Here is a 20,873-nt window from a genome sequence, read left to right on the forward strand (position 1 = left end):
GCATCAGACAAATTATCTATTCTTTTCCCATCAAGATATAGGCTTACATCTTTAGTAATACACCTTTTGAAGTCCTCCAGTAAAATCATCTGCTTAAATTTATCAAACTCACAATCCACATTCTTAGAATTTAACCACTGCTCTAACAGATCTTCTTTGATTTTTGCATACTCAACATGGGATTGCTTATCTTGCTTATAAGTTGTCCTAAACATTACTCTATAGGCTTCAGGAACAAGCTCATAGGCCTTAAGAATCAAGCTCTTAACGACATCATAATTATCAGATTGATCCTGAGGCAAATATGCATAAGTTACTTGAGCTTTACCGGTGAGAACAGTTTGAAGGAGTACTGGCTAATACTTTTTGGGCCAATTGAAACCTGTAGCTACCCTCTGAAACAACTGAAAATACTTTGTTAAATCAGATTCATTAAAAGGAGGGACAAGTTTAACATTTTTAGCCACATCAAAATCATCAGAGCTAGATGATCCAGTTCCACCTTGTTTCATGCGATACTCATGGTCTGCCTGAATCCTAGTTAGTTCAATTTGTGCCTGAGCCTGTGCCTGTCCCTCCTGAATACGAGCCTGAGACTCCGCCTCCTTAGCCTGAGACTCAGCCTCCTTAGCACGTGCCTGAAACTCAGCCTCCTGAATACGAGCCTGAGACTCTTCCTCCTTAGCCTGAGACTCAGCCTCCTTAGCACGTGCCTGAAACTCAGCCTCCTTAACACGAGCCTCCTGGAGCTAGCTGTAACTTAGCTATTTCAATCTGCGTTTGCTCATTTGGAGAAGTTACATTAAACAAGCTTTTATTAATCATGCCAACAATTTGATCTTTAGAATAATGAGAGTGAATTGCAATTCCCAATTGTTGAGCAACAAGCTTAAGTTCATTCTTTGTTCTGTTTTCTACATCACACACTGTTTGCACATGTGACAAATAATCTTTGGCTTCATCAAGAGTAGTAATAGTAGACATCATGAATAAATCATAGTCACAAAATATCAAGCAATATCCTTATGATAATATCCTGAATATCCTGATGAAAGGTCGCCAAATTTATGTTACGGAACAGAGAAAACTGTCCCGCAAATTTCCAGGTTCAAAACAAAAGAGTTAGGTAAAATTATAAGTTAAAGTTTAATGCTCAAACTAACAACAAAACATTCAGGACTCATAAGGATAATGTAATGGCAAAAACAGGTTAAATATATGGTTAACTGCAATAGCCTCTATTAACACGAAATTAGCAAGAGTAAATTTATCTAAGTCAGCCCTGATAAAATGAGAAAACCGGCTAATGCTCAGTGAATGCAAGATATATTATTACAGATACAAAATATTATTAATAATGGCTGACACCCAAAACACATGAATCACAAAAACCTTACTAGGTCTAAGAATTAACATCTTATGCTACACAGTACAAGAAAAAATGCAATAACAGTTATACTCAAATTACACGGCTGCTAGATGGTTGGAGACTTCCTGAGCACTCACAATAATAACAACTGTACAGGGGAGGACAGAGATGTGAACAAAATGAGGAGTAGACGTAAGTGGCAATTAATGCAGAGACTAAGCTCATTATATAGGGGCCGGCAGAGCTTGATACAACTTGTAAGAAGGACGCGCAAATGAAGCCATAGGGGACAAAGAGTTGACACTCCTGCTCTGAACAACAGAAAGAACGATTTACTCTACTATAAGGGTAGAAGGGGAGAGTGAGGTAGAACACGCTCGTGATCAAACATGCAGCATACTGTATGTTAGAATTACACAAAGGATGATGAAATCATAGGCTATGTAACAATATATATATGTATATATATATATATATATATATATATATATATATATATATATATATATATATATATATATATCTATATATATATATATATATATATATATATATATATATATATATTATATATATATATATATATGGGTTAAAACTGTCTTTCTGGTGGCTTGAAATGTTCTGGGTTAGCCTGCCTGGCATCATCTGACGGGTTGTGTAAACAATCAGAGCAAGTCAGGGATTACACAAGGGTTTCATTTATATGACAATAAACGATGAGGAGATGGGACGCTAAAACCAATATACCATACGTAACTGTTACCCAGGAATCCACTTACTGTGAAAGGTGGCAACCATACAATAATTTTGCGCCTGGTGGTCTACTTGGCTAAGGCGCTCCCAGGACCCACCTATACCAGGTCAGCCAGCCAGGGGTCGAGAATAGCCCGTCTCGCGCAGGCTAGCTTAGTGACGTCATCTTCGCCTCTCCTCTCAGTGAAGGGAGTTACAGGTTCCACACGCTCTCACTTCTCTTTGATCAGCTGTTGTTAGTATCACTTTTTTTTTTTTTTTAAACATAAGGGTAATAAAAAAACAAGTTATTAATAAACTTATAAAATTAACAATTTATTTCTATAAACTGAATACAAGGAAATGCAGTAAGAGAGTGAGACAGCTACAATGAACAGTTAAGCTGAAACTAACCGTGTTCATTACTCATGGCTTATAAGACAAAATAATTTACAGAGAAAAAAAATACATTAATATAATCCTAATAACTAACCTAAGAATGAAAATATTTGGTCTAATAATAATGTGAGCTTGTACTGGTTAAACATAGCACAGTATTAATGCCGTGGTTCTGTGTCACAAGATACTTTATGACTATTTGGCTCTTTTTTCTTAACGGGCTTCTACAGGCATCCTTTTGTTTGTTGAAGGTAATAATTTTATTTAAATGTCTCATCCTAAAGAATACTGATATTCTAGCAAAAAATTCAACTACGTCTGGTGGTAAACATATTCCAGTGCTTTCTATCTCTGAGGAGAGAGTCTTAACACATCTGGGACCTTCCCTCAGACCTTCAGCTTGAGTAGATTTGAATACTTCTCTCATTATATGTAACTGAGAAGAAAACTCTTCTGATGGCACATACAGTTGTCCTCTGCTAACCACTTCAGTCCATGATTTATCTTTTCCACAGTCCTCTGCCCTATATCCTAACTGGGGATACTTGTGGGAGAATTTCCTAACAATGTAGCCACCTATATACGACAAGGACTCATCTTCTATAACACTGCCAGTGGATATTGCATTTACCTTTCCAGGTGAGAAAATTTCATTATCTTCACTGATTTCTTCAGATATGTCATCATTTTCCTTATCAATATCTAACTCCAAATTCTTGAATACTAAACTCGTTAGGCAAATTTCCAGAGCCAGTTCACGGTCACTTGAATCAACATGTTTGGAGGTTTCACCTGTCAGAGTCTTATCAAACAAACATGTATCGGTCTCATCTCCTAGACTTATATTTTTTGCTTCACTGACCAACTGAACATCCCTTCCCAACATATACTTTATCAGTCTATATTTAAAGTTGACTGCATCCGGGTGATCCTGAGGTCCACTCAATTGTCTTATACACCCAAAGAAATGTTCTAGGCAGTCCTGATTCAGTATTCTGGGCAGGGATGCACAAAACTCTGTCGGAAGGCAGCCTTAAGGCTAGCCTTTTGTGAAATATTTGAGGCCGCCCTACGGCTGCCTCTAAGACCCATGCACAACGACCCCTGGCCTTGTCTTAGGGCTGACTTAAGCTTAGTGCATCGGCCTTACGGAAGGCTGGCCCTAACTGCAGGGAATGTTTTGGGGAGAATCTCATGCGTCAGCTGAGACCCTGTCGACCAATCAGACGGCAGGACGGAGAAATCTTGAACCAATCACAGAAGTTCAAGGATCAGCTGATAGTGTGAGTGCGAGTTACAAGTTTACGGTTCGGTGAAGGACAGTTTTGTCTAGTGATTATCTGAAAATAATGTCAGAACCAAAGAAAAGACGTCCAAATTTTAGTGATGAGGAGCTTTTTGTAATTATAAGGGAATACGACAAGAGAAAAGAACTTCTGGAGCAAAAGTTTGGACAAAATGTAACCAAAGAAATGAAAGACAACGCATGGAAAAGTATTGCTGAGGCAGTAAGGAGTGTGAGTAGTGTTCCTCGCGATATGCAGGAAGTGAGGAAGAAGTATAAAGATTTTAGGTCAGTGGTTAAGAATAAAGCAGCAAGAATAAAGAGGGAGATGCGTCAGACAGGTAAGATATATATTCCACAAGCAAGAAATATGTAGATCTACATTACACTCCTATAGCCTAATTTTGATGACTATCAATTGCCCCTGCCCAAAGCACCATCCACCTTTGATATTTACTAACAGTGGTTGCATTTTGGGAATAATGCAGTAATGTAAGAAATGGCACATCAGTTAATGTCGTTATTAATGGCAACACTACCAGACACTGGTATGCAAAGGTCATACCACAGCAATATTTACCTGCAGGATTGGCCTGATGTAGCTAGACTTAAAACATGATTTATATAAACAGAATTCAGCAGTAAATTTCATGAAACATGATAAATTCACAATCTGTTTTATTCATTAACTCCATACAAATGTACAAGAAAAAGTGTGCTGTTTGTTTATGGAAATAAGATTTCAGTGTAACACACCTGTAAAACTACAAATTTTTAATGAAAATTGTGGCAACCAGCCACTCACCTTGTTGAACCTGTAGGGTGATGCGGCACCACAGTTAATCCATCACTAATCGTTCATCCCTACTAACCTAACCTAACCTAATTCAGTCAAATTTAATTTACCAAACTTGCCTGAATGATTTTGGGATGAATGAGTTTCAGCAGGTCTTTATTGACCCCTTGCCCTCTGTAGGACTCAACCTATGTCATCAACAAGCCTAACTTATGGTCATTATGAATTCAAGATTGTAGTTACTTCTCAACATAGGGAACAGTCTTTTAAGTGAAAGACTTGATAAAACTATTCCTCTCTGAAAATTGTACAATGACTTTGAGTTACATACTCTCATAGTTTCCATGACATCAATCATTTTTTCTAAAATGTTTACCTGTGTTACCAAATTCATTCCATATGCACAACGCTCTTTCTTGTCAATGTACATAGACGAGTTCATCACATCAAACCATTCATCTACCAATGAAATAAATTCGCAGTTGTTTTCCAATTCTTGCTTTCCAAAAGACCCTTGTCACCTAAATACTGTAGAGACTTTGAACAGGTCTTTGACAACAACTGTGCAACATACCTCTCTGCCGTTGCTGTCCATGTACGTTAAGATGAATATCACTTAATTAATAAGCCAATCCATACTCAGTTTTAGTCTTTGCGAGCATTTCCCCTATGCATGCAACGGTAACAAAGTCTCCACTGTCCAAAACAAAACCAGAATCAAGAAAATTGTTTCGGACGAGCTTTATCAGGTGAGGCGCATCAGCAAAAAGAAATATTTCCCTTTCAGCACATGGATTTTTGAAGGATACCCTCTTAGTTTTTATAGGATCAATACCAAATTCTTTCCATACCCGCATATTAGAAGGTCCTAGATCATGCACTACTGCTACAACAGGGTATCCTGCTGACTCTACACTCTTAATTATTTCTAACAAAATCTTATGCATATTTGATTCATCAAATGCAAAATATATTGGCTGTTTCCATTTACTAGCTAAGCCTCTTAGCATGACAACTTGTACATTCTTGTGCTGCTTATAGAGTGTGTCTGTTGCTGTATCGTAGCTCCACTGCTTAGCAAGGCTCATTTCATCGAATGATAAGACAGTAAGCTTTTCTACTGGGCTTAACGTATCTGACTCTGATTTCATAAGCGACAGGACAGAAGATAAAAGGCCAGGCTCACATACAAAGTTCTTTGCTCGGTCTTTCAATGTGCTAACAGATGGCAAGGGGAACCCTTTAACATCTCTCATATACTTATAACATTTTGGACTCAAACTCCTTAATATCATTGCAAATGCTATGTCTTCCTCTGGCCAAAATTTCACAGTTTTACTGTTATTTACAATAGCATTGATTTGTGTTTTGCTGAAAAAGGATCCAGAATGAGGTTTACTTTCTCACGAACTAAAGCATTTATAACTTCTTCAGGGGTCTTTTCTTTCAAGGAGAAATATTAACCTCGCCAAAGTTGTACCTCCTCTTCCAACTTTTTTATTTTGTGTTCTAGTGTTTGTTGGATAACGGGACAATTAATACAGAGGCTTGGTGTTTTATCAGGCTCCTCTTGCAAAGCTTCTGGATCATGAACAGCATTTTGCAGTATTTCTGTGTCACTCCTCATTACAGCATGCACAATATTCTCCTCACTATCAACATCACACTGACTTGATGAACAACCCTGGTCATGCAACAATTCTTCCACACATCTCTTTTGGCCACGTCTTTCTACCCTGTCACGTCTCCTACTGGACATCTCCGCTGGACTTGTAACTGAAACGGAAGTAATTATATTTCAAAATGGCAAAGGAGAGAGAGAGAGAGAGAGAGAGAGAGAGAGAGAGAGAGAGAGAGAGAGAGGGGGGAAATAATATGAAGGAGATGTGGAGAGTTGAGTGAACATGAATGATTGATGGAAATGCCAATGGGAGAGATCCCTTGCATAATTGCCCTTTCTCTCCCATTGACATTTCCTTCTAGAGACTATCAGAAGAGTATTGATAATGTAAATTCTTAAAAATCAGAGTTATTGCTTTCAAGTTAACTTACCATTATGCAGAAAAACTGAGGGCACAGATTCATTCTTCAGGAGTCTTTTAGTCCTAGGACTCTCAATTCCAAGTAGTCAGCTCTTCATGTCATCAATGCAGTCATCCTTAGTAAAGTGACCAGAACAGACAACTGAATTCTTTACATTAAAATCATCAGGACGACGACACAAGTTGATCCATATGCGTCTGTAATGTGCGTCCTTTGGGAATCCAAAATAACGGATTCCTGAACCTTTTGTCTTAACTTTGTTGTTCTTGCATCCATACACTGCACAGACATTTGGCATGTTCCCAGTTTTACACTGTTCCTCCACCAGTATCCACTCACCCTCTAAAACAAAAAACACGATCGCACTCAACACGTGTATACAGGAATCTGAGCTGCTTTCTGCGGCAGTGCTGGTGACCGAGAGGCGAAGCTGACGTCACTACACCTCACTCCCCCATTAATCACCTGCGCGAACAGAGCAGGCTGGCTGACCTGGTGTAGGTGGGTCCTGGGCGCTCCAACCCGATGGTGACTGTGTTTCCGTTTGAGGAGAGTGAGCGTTTATTGCTCAGATAATGTCACTCAGGGGCGTGTGAGGTTGATCACAATTACCATAAATGTCGGAACTGAGCAGCCTAGCCCAGGTCCCTACCGTCCTGATGGAGCAAGACAGACTTCGATGATGATGATGATAGTTTTTATTGTCCCATCATATAACAATTAGCAAGTCATCCCCTACTTATTTCATTATTATTTTTGTTTCAAATACTGGTATGAATATGTTCACCAGTGTAATTACACACCAATGCTACAGTAACCCGACAAGGGTACGAATACTATTTAATAATTATTTTCATTCCCACAGCTCTGTTCCTCCACACAGCTCAACACCCAATCCAACAGCTCCTCCCCTACCTTCACACATGTACACACAGACCTCTGTGTGTGTGTGTGTGTGTATGTGTGTGTGTGTGTGTGTGTGTGTGTGTGTGTGTGTGTGTGTATATACACATGAACGGAAAGTTCATGTACAATGTCTGATTGGTGGTAGGCGTGGAGACCTTCACCCACTAACTAAATGTAGTGCTGCCAACTTCAGCCCTCACATTTATTTTTTCTGTGTCTGCCCTCCTCTCTTCGTATATCACTCACGCTTCCCGTCACTATTATTATTCTTTCGTCTTCAGGTTATTCTATACTTACTGACAAGCCAAGTGATTTTCTTAACAAGGGAAACCATATCAAAATAATAATGGGTTAATGTGGAGCCTAACATGGTCCCCTTGCTAACTGGGTGGGGAGTTGCATATGTGCGCTCATCAGGGAAGCAAACATCCTAACTCATTCCTTCACCTCGCTGTGTCGAAGCGCTGCAAGGGAACATCGGCTCACCGAACAGGATAAGCCTGCGAGGGAGGTTGCTTGACTGCGGTTCATGAGTCTACTCGGCCAGACAGGCCGGGGAGCTCACCAACAACACAGTGTTTGAGGGACTATCCAATGTGAAGTCACACGAAAACATAATTAAGTGACGTGTGGTCACCGCCGTTATACAGAGTGGTCAACATTTACCCGAACCACAGAATCACAGGGACGAAACGCTGCAATTGTGAGGTCGCGATATCCCTTGCTTTTTGCTGTAAACCAGTGAATTTATTCCCTAACATCAATGCAACTATATATTGTTTAAGCTGCTGTCAAACCAGTTTCTGCCATAAAACACATCGACGTTATACTCGTTTTACTCTAACCTGGCCCTAATTTTCGTCATCTTGTAGCTTATTTCTCATGGCTCAAAGGCAGAAAAAGACAATACTATGATTCTACAACCCTTTCAGAGGAAATCTTTGTGACTAGCCTCACTGTCTCGTGTTAATGTATCAGAACAACTCAGCATTCAGCACTGCTACATGGCAACTTTAGGTCAGGCTGGGGTAAAAGGAGTATAGTTTATTATAGCAGGTCATCGAGATAGTGACTCGCAGTCCAGTAATGATAGGACAGACTCGATGCCCCCCATCTCGTGTGGCCCAACCGTACAGACAGAGAAATAATTGTCTTCCCAAAGTGTGACGAATACACAGCGGCAAAACGGAACCATCTACAACACGCACTAGTTATAGATATGGTTTTCATTGTATTTCACCAGATGTAAATTTTCCTCAGACGTAACTGGGAAGATACTCCTATTTGTTTCTTTGACTATACATATACAGCAATTTTATCATCAATCGGCCCAGAAATACAAGTGTTTGGTCGTGACAACGAGCGCTGGTGAGAACACCAACACTAACAAGAAACAAGAAAAAATATATATCCCCTTCAGAAAACGCAACACTGCTCCCTAGTATTGACAACAAGCAATCTCTCTCTCTCTCTCTCTCTCTCTCGCAGACAAATTATCTATTTCTTGGTTCCACAGTCACAAGTGTTGAGAGACGGACAGAGATTATAGTGGTGTGTGTGGCTGAGTGTCTTTTATTCTCCTTCCCTTGTCACCTTTCTCCTTCACCCTTAAAGATAAAATAGTTTCAACCCACATCGGTTTTATTTTCTTTCTGATGCAACGAGGCGCATTTTTCAGGTTAGGAGAGTCCCCTGGCAGTGAATGGATCCTTCAACGGTGTAATTAATCCCACCTCCGCATAGAAAAGTTCATCTCAATCCGAAAAATTAAACTGACATGAATGCGAAATAATAATAGTAATAATAATAATAATTATTATTATTATTATTATTACTATTATTATTATAATGATAAAATAACAACAACAACAACAACAATAATAATAATAATAATAATAAAAGGAGAACTAAAAGATTGCAACACCCAAACCACCAACTGGTCCAAGGGCTGAACATTTGACTTCACTCACGACCTTGACTTTCGACCCAGTAGCGTAGCCAGGTCTGTATAACTGGGGGGGAGGGTCATGTGAGGCCAAGCTCTGTTCTTGGGGGAGGGGCACTGTTACACAGTCATCATATATTAAATTAAGTTCATATGGAATTATTTTTTGCACTACCCTTGACCCTTCCACCAACTATGATTACCATCGGATAAAAAGGTTTGAGTTAATCTTGCCCTGTCATTTTGACCTTTGGACTATTCCTCTTAAAATCGATTATCTTCATCCTTGGCTTCCCTTAAGTCTTTGCATAAAGATTGTTACAAATATAAGGAGAACTATTTGAATTATAAAGTCTAGTATTTGACCTTACCTTGACTTTTGAAGGATTGTTCTCGAAATCAAACTCCATTATCCTTGCTTTATCTTTAACCCCTTCACAAAATTTGGTCTAAGATCCTTAATCTGTTCTTGCCATGTGATCACGATCTTTTACCTATCGATTGCAACAAAATAGGTCAACCCCTTGACTTATCCTCAACCCTTCCACCAAGTTTGATCTAAATTAAGTCAGAGCTGTTTTAGATTATTTTCTCTCACACAGACCCACGCACAGAAACTAATTGATTAAATTACTCACACACACACACACACACACACACACACACACACACACACACACACACACACACACACACACACACACACACACACACACACACACTTGTGCTTGCTGTTAATGTGTTCTCTTCACATCTGTGTCTGATGCAAGTGTGGAGTTGATGGTAAGTTCTACGTTGAAACGTCACGAGGGACGGGAGTGGACGGCATGAGTCAGAGCAGGAGGGGAGGGGAGGGACGGAGAGATGTATGTAACATACAGTATATATATATATATATATATATATATATATATATATATATATATATATATATATATATATATATATATATATATATATATATATATTATATATATATATATATATATATATATATATATATATATATATATATATCATTTCCTGTGGCACCCCACGGGATGCATAGGGCCTCGATGAACTCTCTCTCCGCCAATATTTGTCTCTTGCCATCTCCTTCAGGTCCCACCAACACTCCTCTCCTGCTTTTCTTTTCATTGACCTCAACCAGGTGTCCCTCGGCCTACCTCTACCTCTTCTTCCTCTAGCAGTCCACTCTGGCACATCCTGTATTAAACTACCTTCTTTTCTGTATATGTGCCCCAGCCACTTCCAGCGAGACAGTGTCACATATTTATTAACTGGTTTCATTCTCGTAATATCCCTTATTCTTTCATTTTAACTCTGCCTTGTATCTTTACTCCAAGAATCCTTCTCAGTATTTTATTCTCAAATCCTAATACTTTCTTATCTGTTGCAATTGTACTGTACCATGACTCATGCCCATAAATTAAAATTGGTCTAACCATGGATTTGTAGATTTTCACTTTAGTATGTACCGAAAGCATATTATTATTCCAAACAGATTTCAACATTGCAACAGCTCGCCAAGCCTGTCTAATCCTCTCCACAATTTCATTGTTCAATGATCCATTAGATGATACAATCGTTCCCAGATATTTAAAGTTTTCTACATTCTTCACCACATTATTCCCAATTACACAATCGATTTGGTTCTCCACGTTCATATTAATAATTTCAGTCTTTCCACACTTTATTGCCAATCCCACTTTTCCACCAGACAATCAAGCACCCTCTGCATCTCGTAAATACATCCACAAATCAGTACAATATCATCAGCATAGTCCAAATCCATCAGCTTCTTATTTTCTTTGCAGTTAATTCCTGCACCTGTTCTCCTTACAACCTTTCTCATAATATAATCCATAACCAAAACAAACAGCAATGGCGAAAGAACTCCTCCTTGAATCACTCCTGACCTAACCTCAAGTGGATCACTCAAAGAACCACCCACCATTACCTTACAAAAAGTACCTTCATGCAGGCTTCAAATAATATTTACAAACTTTTCTGGTACACCATAGAATCTTATAATTTTCAACATAGCTCCACGTGAAACACTATCAACAGCCATTTCAAAATCCACAAAACACATACTTAGTGGCATTTTCATCTCATTAGCTTGTTGCATTAGATGCCTTACAATAAAAATCTGATCATAACAACCTCGACCATTTCTAAATCCCCCTTGTTCTTCTCTTAAAATTGTATCAATTACTGGCTCTATTCTGTTCAACAAGATTTTGGAAAAGACTTTTGTAACTACAGGTGTCAAAGTTATCCCCCTCCAATTGCCACACACACTTAAATCTCCCTTTTTTGGTATTATAATCACTCCATTTTTCCACTCTTCTGGAATTCCACCATTATCTCAAGCCAGATTAAAAAGTTTCAAAAGTTCATTCATCAACTGATCATTTTCCACCTTAAGCATTATCAGGAAATATTCCATCCTCTCTTGGGGCCTTAAAATTCTTTAACTCTTTTATAGATTTTGCTACCTCTTCCAAGGTTATATCCCCTGTTTCTATCTGCAAATCTCTCTCTGATGGCAAAATGTCCTCTTCAACTGGGATTGGTCTATTTAGAACAGATTCAAAATGCTCTTTCCACCTTCCTTTTATATCCAAATCTTTAGCCATCAAATTACCATTTCTATCTCGTACAGGTATTTCCTTCCTTCTCTCTTCAGTCCCAGTTAACTCCTTTATGGCCTGATACGCTGCTGTTGTGCTCTGACCGTCATTTTTACTTAATTTAATTTCTACCCCCCTGGGGGTAGGGGGGGGGTTCAAGAATACTCCCCCAGTATCCCTGCTTGTCGTAAAAGGCGACTTAAAGGGTTGGCGGAGGGTTAGTGCCCCTCCCCGGAAAACAATTAACTAAAAAGACAAACAATAAGCCTCGGACAAGGACTGACCAAAAGATGACGACCAAGGACCAGACAAAGGACATGGTAATTGGAACTTGGAATGTAAGGGGAGCGAATGATGAGGTGAAAGAGAGATTGTCCAGGTACTTGAGGGTGCGAAAGTTGATGTGTGCGGAATAACTGAAAGGAAATGGAGAGGTGAGAGTGTGAGAGAATGGGAGTATGGCTGGGGTATATGTGCAGGAGTAGGTGAGAATGAGAGGGAGAAAGAAGGAGTATGTATAGTTGTGAGTAATAGATGGAAGAAGAGCATAAGAGAGTATGGATCAGTTGGGTCAAGGATTGTTTGGGTAAGACTGAAAGTTGGAATACAAAATGTGGACGATTGTGTGTGTGCATGTGCCAATTCAAGATCGTGCAAGCAGAGTGAGAGAAGAGTTCTGGACAAATGTGGAAGTGTGCATGGAAAAGTTTGAAAGGAATGAGAGAGTGTTTTTGATCGGTGATATGAATGGGAGAGTAGGGAATGTGAAGGTGGATGGAATAGTTGGAAAGTGGGATGTGCCTGCTGAGATAGATGAGAATGGCAGTGCGTTAGTGGACATTTGTGCTGGGAGGGGGTTGGTGATAGCCAATACCCTCTTCAGGCACAAAATGATCCACAGGTATACATGGCGAGTGATGAGAAGGGTGGGTGGTGAACTGAATGAAAGGAAGGCAATGATTGATTATGTGTGTGTGGATGAAAGGATGCGAAGATGTGTAATGGATGCAAGAGCTTATATAGGTTGGGGGAGTGGACTTTCTGACCACTACTTGGTGGTGGCCAGAATCAAGATCCAACTAGGATGGAGAAATAAGAGAAGGGAAGGACGGGAATAAGGAGTATTTGTAAGGAGAGTGGAAAGGTTACAAGAGGATGAGAAAAAGGCAGAGTATAAGAGAGAAGTGGAGGAACGATTGGGCAAATATGAATTGGAGCAGATGGGGGACGTGGAAGGTGTGTGCAGGATATTTACAGAAGAAATATGTGCAGCATTTGATGTGGTGTGTGGGATGAAGAGAAGACGGAGAGGGGTGCAAGGAACAGCGTGGTGGAATGAAGAGGTGAGACAGGCTGTGACACAAAAGAAGAAAGCATACAATGAATGGATGAGAAATAGGGGCGTGGAAGAAGTTGAGAGATGGAAGAGAGAGTTATATGTAGAAAGAAAGAGAGAGGTGAAAAGATTAATAAGAGAGAGTAAGAAGAGAGTGGATGAGGAATTTGGAAGGAACTTGAGTGTAAAGTGGAGAGACTGTAAGAAAATGTTCTGGAAAGATGTGAAGAGAGTAAGACAGGGTGGAAATGAAGTTAGCAGGGGAGTGAAAGATAAAAATGGTAGATTACTAGTGGAGAAGGGAGAAAAAGTGAGCAGATGGATAGAACACTTCAAGGAATTGTTGAACATAGAGGATGGAAGGAATGTGAGTATAAGTGGTTGGGGAATGGTTGGGAGAAGGAGGGAGGTGAGAAGACAGGAAGAAATCAGTAGGATAGAAGTTGTGGAAGCAATGAAGAAAGTTAAATTGGGGAATGCCCCAGGAATTGATGGAGTGTGTGGTGAAATGCTGAAGTATGGGGGAGAGATAGTAGTAGAATGGATGTGGAAAATGTGCAGTTTGGCCTGGGATGAAGGTAGGGTCCCCGAGGATTTGAAGCCAGGTATAATTATTCCCTTGTACAAAGGAAAAGGGGAAAAAGAAGTGTCTGGTAATCATAGGGGCATCTGTCTTCTTAGTATAATAGGAAAAGTGTATGGTAGGATACTTATTGACAGAGTTAAAGGAAGAACAGAGGAATTAGTTGGAGAAGAACAGGGAGGCTTTAGGAAGGGAAGAGGTTGTGTAGATCAGATATTCATTCTTAGACCTTTAGTGGAAAAGTTTCTAGAGAAGGGAAAGAAGTTGTATGCGACTTTCATGGATTTGGAGAAAGCATATGACAGGGTGGATAGACAAGGATTGTGGAAAGTATTAAGAATATATGGAGTAGATGGGAAGTTGTTGAATGCTGTGAAGAGTATGTATGATGGTGCTAAGGCTGCAGTGCGTGTGGATGGTGAACTGAATGAATCTTTCTCTTTGAAGGTTGGGTTGAAACAGGGATGTGTCATGTCTCCATGGTTGTTCAATCTGTACATGGATGGGGTAATAAAAGAGGTACAAGGTAGGGTAGTGGATGTTGGAGTGGCCCTGGTGAGAGAGGATAGTGTTTGGAAACTCCCTGTACTGCAGTTTGCAGATGATACTGTGTTGTTGAGTGAAGACGAAGGAGAGCTGCAAGGCTTGGTGGATGAGCTTGGGCGAGTGTGTAAAAAACGGAATCTAAAGGTGAATGTAGGGAAGAGTAAAGTAATGATCTTTGAGAGAGGTGAAGTCAGTGAATGTACAGCGAGGTTGGATGGTGAGGAATTGGAAAATGTGAGTACGTTTAAGTACTTGGGTAGTGTGATGAGTAAGGATGGAGATTTGGAGGGTGAAGTGCTTGAAAGGGTACAGCAGGGAAGAAAGGTTGCTGGCTCCTTGAAAGCAGCGATAAGAAGCAGGGAAGTGAGCATGGAAGTGAAAACGTTACTACATGACAGTATTGTGATACCAACTCTAACGTATGGAAGTGAAGCTTGGACGTTGCTGGAAGGACACAAGTCAAGAGTGAGAGCAGTGGAAATGAGTTATTTAAGTGGAGCCTGTGGAGTCACATGGAGAGATAGGCTGACGAATGAGGATATAAAGGAGCGTTGTGGTGTGGATGTGGATGTGATAGGAAGCGTTAGGAGGAATACACTGAGGTGGTTTGGCCATGTGGAGAGGATGGAGGGTGAAAGACTTAAGAAGAGAGTGTATGTGAGTGAGGTGGAGGGGGGAAGAGGGAGGGGGAGGCCGAGGATGAGATGGAGGGATGGGGTGGAGAGGTATATGAGAGAGGGGGGTGTGAGTTAGGAGCGGGGCAGTGAAATGGAGAGGAACAGGGCGATGTGGAGGCGATTTGTTTGTGGCCACCCCGAACGGGATTGAGGCGTCTGGCAATAGATAGATAGAATTTCTGTCTCTGTTGCCTTTTCATCATATAGCCTCCTCTTATCACGTCTAACGAGTCTTTTTACTTCAGAATGTAAACCACAGTACTTTGCTCTAAGTATTTCAACTAGCTGGCCATCAACATGTTGTTCTTCACTTCTTAACTTCGCCTCTTTCCTTTTCTGAATTACATTCCATGTTTCATCTGACGTCCACTTTTTCCTTCTCGCTTTTCCCTTTTTCTTAATAGTAACCTTAGCAGTCTCATGCAAATCCTCTTTTACATCTCTCCACATTTGATTAATATCATTGTCTTCAGATTCCATCAAAGTATGCAGGACTAGAAACCTGTTCCTACACTCCCACCGAAACTTTTCCTTCGTGTTCTCATCACTTCTCAGCTCATCAAAATCATAATTATTACCTCCTGTACAATTACCATTAACGTTTCTCTTAAGTGTTATTTTAATCTCTGACACAAGTTGATGATCACTACCTATATCTGCCCCCCCTCCTTACGCAAACATCTTGCAAATAACTCCTTTGTCTTCTGCTAATTGCAATGTGGTCAATTTGGTTACAATATTTATTACATGGTGAAATCCAAGTAGTCTTATGTATTTTTCTATGCTCAAAGATAGTTCCACCAATTTTAAGGTCATTTGCCAAATAAAAGCTTCCAAATCGCACCCCCTTTGCGTTTCTTATACCAACACCCTCCTTACCCATACAATCTTCAAAGCCATCTCTACTACTGCCAACAGTCGCATTAAAATCACCAGTGCAAACTAACACATCATGTCTTGCCACTCTATTCACTACATCCTGTAGCTTCTCATAAAAGTCATGCTTTATTTCATCAGCAGCCTCATTTGTCGGAGCATACCCTACAACCATACTGATATTACCATGGTCAGATTTTAAACGAGCATAAAGCAAGCGCTCATTAATTGGTTCAAACTCACATACTGCCTTACAAGCATCTCTACTCAGCAGTAAGCCTACTCCTTGGTAATGATTTCCATCACTCCTACCAGAAACCAACATTGTAATACCATCTTCCAAATTCACTTTATCAACTCCAAGCAACCTCGTTTCAGTAAGAGCACAATTATCCATCTTGTATTCCTTGAACACTGAAATAAGTTCTTCCATTTTACCAGCCTGATTGAGAGTGCGAACATTCCAGTTTCCTATATATATATATATATATATCATCATGATCATCATCTGGACCTCCTTTCCCAACCAAGGGCAGGGTGAGGAGTAACAATGTCCAGACAGCACAAACTTGCCCAATCCAAGAGGCCACGCTTACATTCATTCAACATTCAATCCCCCTGAATCCTGGCTGTACCGGATACACCAAAAATTTTCACCACATTCTGCAGCTTCGCACAAACGTATCCGATTGAGTCAATCCAGACGCTGTCATGATCACAAGGGGTGGGAAATCCTTGATCATGCACTTCTCCTCAAAACATTCATCCAGCCAGCTCGATCACTTGTCAGTTCCCTAGCCTTACCGGCTTCCTAACCTTTCTTCCTCAAACACTCATCCACCATATCTCTCCACCTTCTCCTTGGCCTACCTCGCCTCCTCCCTCCTTCAAATTCGCTCAGGTATACCTTTTTCACCACTCTATTGTTATCCATTCTTTCCACATGACCATACCATCTCAGGACATTCTCTTCGATTCTGGTGTCCACCGACTTCCTCACCCCACACATTTCACGAATCACATTATTTTGTAACCTATCCACCCTCTGTACTCCACACACGTTCCTCAGCAGTCCCATCTCTACTGCTCTTACTCTTGACTTTTCATTTTCATGCCACACCATAGTCTAACACCCATATGTTAAAGTTGACACTAACACTCCCTCATGTAAGCCTCGTGCAGCTGCAACACTTAAGCCTCTGTTTCTTATTAAGGCCTCCATTGCACCAGCTACTGTTCTTCCTTGTGTCACTCTTCTTTCAACTTCTTTTGCACATTTTCCTCTCTTTTCTATCAATGTACCCAAGTATTTGAACTCTCACCAATTCCAGTCTCTCTCCATTCTCTGTGACATGACACTGGGAGTCACCTTCTCTCTCAATAACCATCTCTTTACTTTTCTTTACATTTACTCTTAAGGCACGACGCTCACAGACATCAGGAAAACTCTGCACTAGCCTACCAAGTTCTTGTCCGGTGCTTGCAAGCAGTACTGCATCATCAGCAGTACTGCATCATCAGCAGATATTCCATCTATCGCCATTCATTACCAACGCCATCCCTCTCTCCATTACTCACATTTTTACTTCTCTCATCACCCAATCCGTATATATATATATATATATATATATATATATATATATATATATATATATATATATATATATATATATATATATATATATATTGAACAACCATGGGAACATCACACAGCTTTGTTGCATGCCCACACCGATCGTGAGCCATTAACTAAAATACCCATTAACCTTTAGACATGCTTCGCTACCATCATAAAAACTCTTGACAGCACCTAGCAGCTTACCATCTACACCATACATGCGCAAAACGTTCCACAGTCCCTCTCTGTCTACTTTATCGTATGCTTTTTCTAGATCCATGAATGCCATAAACACCTTATGGTCCTTCTCACAAGCCTTCTCTGCTATCTGTCTCACTGCAAATACTTGATCCACACATCTTCTACCACTCCTAAAGCCACCATGTTCATCACTCACTAGGACTTCTGATATCTCTCTTACTTCCTCTATATTAATTCGTCCACATGCCTTCCCTACCGCACTCAATAAACTTGTGCCACGATAATTCCTGCACTCACTTTGCTCACCTTTATTTTTGTACAGGGGTACAATCACAGCTTTTTCCACTCTGCAGGCACAGTTTCACTCATCCATGCCTTCTTACATATCTCCAACAAGCACTTCATTCTACTCTGTCCACTACACTTAAGCATCTCTGAATACAGCTCATCAACCACAGCTGCATTCCCATTTTTCAGCTGCGTCACAGCACTCTTCACCTGTGCGATTGTCACGTCTCCTGGCACTGCATTACTTCTCTGCACACCCCCAAAACCAATCATGTTTACAGACGCTCTGCTCTCTCTTTTCCCATTCATCAGGCTTTCAAAATATTCTTTCCATCTGGCCCTTCATCTCCATGGGTTTGTAACCTACCACCTGCATCCTTCACACCATCACATTTCTTTCTGCTTTCACTTCTACATTTCCACACCTCTTTCCAGAATAACTTCCTATTTTCAGATTAGTTCGCATTCAATTTTCTTTCCAAATCATCATTTACCTCCTTCTTTTTCCTCTTCTCTAGTCTCTTACATGATTCTTGTTGTCGTTATGCTCAGTTCTAATTTCAAATGAACCCCCATCCTGTAACCACTTTAGCCACTTCTTCCTCTTTTCCTCCACTGCTCTCTTAACCTTATACCACCATGCCGTACCCTTCTTTTTTGTTGATACTATTGCCACACCACACACCACTTTAGCATTCCTAACTAACCAATCCCTATATGCATTCCACAGGCTGTACAGATCCAGTTCATTGCAGTTCAATGATTCTAACCCCTCCTCTACTTTAGTCCTGTAATCATCTGCTTTTTCTTTGATCCTCAGCTTCTCAACTTTCAGTCTTCCCCTTTACTGCTCCTCTCTCTCTTGGTCCACCTTACTCCTCTCAGCTTGATCTTGCATACCACAATCATATGATCTGACCGACCTCTACATTGTCCTCTCATAGCCCTCGTATCAGCAACCATTCCCATCATCGACCTCTCTATGAGCACATAATCATTCAGGCTTTTTTCAACACTATCCCCGTTTCCTCTATACCATGTATATTTATGTGCATCTTTGTGTTTGAAATGCGAATTACAAATGCACAGCCTCCTCTCCTGACATATATCCTTTAGCTGCTTCCCATTATCATTTTCTTCTGGTACTCCATAAGAACCCACTATGTCAACCTCAGGACCAGTGCATACTCTTCCGTTCATATCCCCCATCACGATCACTTTATAGCTCCCGGGCATTTCTCCCTCTGCTTCATCCAGCTGATCCCAAAACCTTTCTCTCTCTCACTCCTGACCTCACACGCCACTTTCAACTTCTCAAACTTGAACTTGACATACATACACCTCTAGCTAACACATTTGTAGTCTCTCATTCCACTCTGCCAACCACATTCATCAACAAAGCAACTCCTTCCTTACATCTTCCTCTCCCATTCATTCCCAATCTTACACATTTCACACCCTCCCACTCCTCCACGTCGCACCCTTTCATCTTCGTTACACACAATGCCATCACACCATATCTCGTACTCTTGAAAACATTCACCACTTAACTTCCACCCTCATATGCTCCTCATTCACACCTCTCACCTATACAGTATATATATATATATATATATATATATATATATATATATATATATATATATATATATATATATATATATATATATGCCATTGTAATAAACTTTGGGAGTGTTTACCCGGCCACGTACTGCGTTGGCGGACACCAGGGGTGCTGTAGTTGAACCAGTGTTGCTTACTATAAAGTATCCTTGCACCCAGTCGGCTTGCACGGGCCGATTACACTTGGTTCACAGATTACACACACATCCAAAGCCATTCCAACACGGCAATTACACTTACAAGCACTTCTCACCCTGCATACAATCTCTACTAGACAACCTAAGCCACTTGGTAGAAATACATTCGCTTTATCATCCCGACTTCGGTTGGGATAGGCCGGTCCTGCAAACGGCTGATGATGATGATGATGATATATATATATATATATATATATATATATATATATATATATATATATATATATATATATATTGTTACGGAACAGAGAAAGATAATGTACACTTTAAGTGAGAATACTAAAAATCACTACTGTCCCGTAAAGTTCTAGGTTCAAAATAAAAGAGTTAGGTAAAATTACAAGTTAAACATTCAGGACTCATAAGGATAATGTAATGACAAAAAACAGGTTAAATATATGGTTAACTGCAATAGCCTCTATTAACACGAAATTAGCATGAGTAAATTTATCTAAGTCAGCCCTGATAAAATTAAAATACACTGGGTAATGCTCAGTTAATGCAAGATAAATTATTACAGATACAAAATAATATTAATGATGATGAACATAAAGATCCCTACATGAATTACAAAAACTTCACTAGGCCTACAAATTAACAACTTATGCTACACAGTACAAGAAAAAATGCAATAACAGTTATACTCAAATTACACAGCTGCTAGATGGTTGGAGAATTCCTGAGCACTCAATAATAACTGTACAGGGGAGGACAGAGATGTGAACAAAATGAGGAGCAGATCTAAGTGGCGATTAATGTAGAGACTGAGCTCATTATATAGGGGCCGGCAGAGCTTGATACAACTTGTAAGAAGGAC

This window comes from Coenobita brevimanus, chromosome 33 (assembly GCF_032717465.1).
Source record: "Coenobita brevimanus isolate Jiangsu-jjx chromosome 33, ASM3271746v2, whole genome shotgun sequence".
Classification (NCBI taxonomy): domain Eukaryota; kingdom Metazoa; phylum Arthropoda; class Malacostraca; order Decapoda; family Coenobitidae; genus Coenobita; species Coenobita brevimanus.